At 40.8% G+C, this 1922-nt stretch overlaps 1 long non-coding RNA gene across 1 annotated transcript in view; it reads left to right on the forward strand.

The window, feature by feature from the left end:
- LOC125502779 overlaps nt 1-271 on the forward strand; it is a 1008-nt gene extending 737 nt beyond the window's left edge. The window contains exon 3 of the long non-coding RNA XR_007280527.1: nt 8-271. This is a non-coding gene — a long non-coding RNA (uncharacterized LOC125502779). The remainder of the gene's footprint in view (nt 1-7) is intronic.
- The last annotated feature ends 1651 nt before the right edge of the window (nt 272-1922 follow it).

The raw sequence follows: 1922 nt of genomic DNA on the forward strand, positions 1-1922 counted from the left end.
CTAGAAGGTGCTGTAGAAGGAGCATCTGGAGCTGGACTTGAAGTTGTTGCAGGAGGAGTATCTGGAGCTACAGGAGAAGTTGCAGTAGAAGGAGTGTCTGGAGCTGGAGTAGAAGCATCTGTTGGTACCAAAGGCCTACGAACGTGAAACGCATTAAACCCACTGCTCCTTATAGAAGAGAATGAAGTCGACATACGGTTCAGTAGGGTCATCCCAGCCCTTCCCAGTGCATCCTGCACTGGCAGCATAATCGCAAACATCACTAGACGGATTGAAGTTCAAAGTAGCTGGACAAGAGAACTCGTAGGCAATTCCATTGGCGCAACTCCAGTACTTCGTGCAATCATCGTCGGCAAAGAAGGCACCGTTAGTGGAACATGGAGCTGTAAACAAACATGTTTTCTTCTGATTACTTCAAGTACTGCTGTCGCGATTACACGCACAAATTCGTCAAAAATGATCAAATAATATGCGTTTCAGGGACGTGTTGATAAGTACTTGTTTTCGAGTAGGTTGCCGCGACTTTTCAGCGTTTTTGAACAGGAAAAGCAGAATTTTGACTGTTAGAGTGTCAGTTGATGAGCAATACTCACGGGCTGGCGATGATAGCACGCTAATAGCGCACGTTGTAATTAGTAGCACAAATGACCACTGCATTGTATCGGTCGCGTTTTTTCCGTATAACAATGTGGTTGTTCACTGGGGCCCGGTTATTTATACCACACTTTCAACCCCACTTGATAAAAGACACTTCAGATATATTGGAAAAAAATTGATACGGAATTTTTCTAGAACAATGGCCGGTCCATGGCGCGCTACTTTTCTGGGATAACCAACCTGATCGATAACATTTTTGGGGTTTTACTTGCTTCTTTTGGGGTTTCAACATTTTTCCTTGTAATTTATATGCACTTTATTGAAAACTATGCACTGCGTTAAGTTGCAGCTGCAGCCTGGATTTATCTCATTGAATTTAGGGAGTTTAACAGGGTGAAATTGAAGCTCATCTGGTAAAATCCCACTAAACCAAAACATTTGCTGGTTTTTCATTGTAAAACGTTTGACTTGCAGTGCTTTATCTCATCGGATTTGTTTTAAGCTGGCTGTTATTATTGCACGTATTGGGAAACATTCAAAGGTCGTTTTTTGGGTTTTTCACACTGAACAGTAGCATATTAATTAAAATTTGTCGAACATTGTCGAAAAACCGACCAGTTTCCAACAATGTCTTCAATGAAAAGTTCACTTGATTACAAGTGTTTTACAGATGGTTTTTATGACCGCTTTCAGGGGCAGCTTTGAGAAGGCAGGAAAACCGAACGCTCATGTTTCATAAGCGAAATTTAAAAATTTGCCAAAAATGAAGGAAGCGTTTGTTTGCATCGAAACTTTCGGGATTTATAAGCTGATGTGTCTTTTATCATACCTGAAAATTTTAAGTGGCTGCTTGCTCCCGCTTGCATCCGAGGCACTTAAGAAGGCAACGTGCCGAATGGAAAACCGCCAAGTTTCTAGGGCGGTTTTTGAATCGTTGCCCAAAATTCACCTGCGATTGGTTTACAGCCAAACTCTCACACTTTATCGGCTTAAGTTTTCTCTATCAATTGTGAAAATTTCAACCTTTTTTATTTTCCTGTTTAAGCAGGCTTGAATGTGAGGCATTTAAAAAGGCAGACATGTCGAATGGAAAACAGTCTAATTTCTAGGCATATTTTGGAAAATTGTCAGAAATCGAGCTGGGGTGCATTTCGAACAAAACTCTTCAGATTCATAGATTTAACCTTCTTGTATAACGGGTGAGAATTTCAAGTCGCTACTGGTTCACGTTTAAAAGTAAGCCGTTTGGGAGTAGAGGCCTGCTAAATGAAACACACTCTAGTTTTTAGGCATATTTTGAAAAATTGTAAAAAATCGAGCTGGCA

The sequence above is a fragment of the Dendroctonus ponderosae genome, unplaced genomic scaffold (genome assembly GCF_020466585.1).
Source record: "Dendroctonus ponderosae isolate FM_Combo_2020 unplaced genomic scaffold, Dpon_F_20191213v2 Dpon_F_20191213_10, whole genome shotgun sequence".
NCBI classification, from domain to species: domain Eukaryota; kingdom Metazoa; phylum Arthropoda; class Insecta; order Coleoptera; family Curculionidae; genus Dendroctonus; species Dendroctonus ponderosae.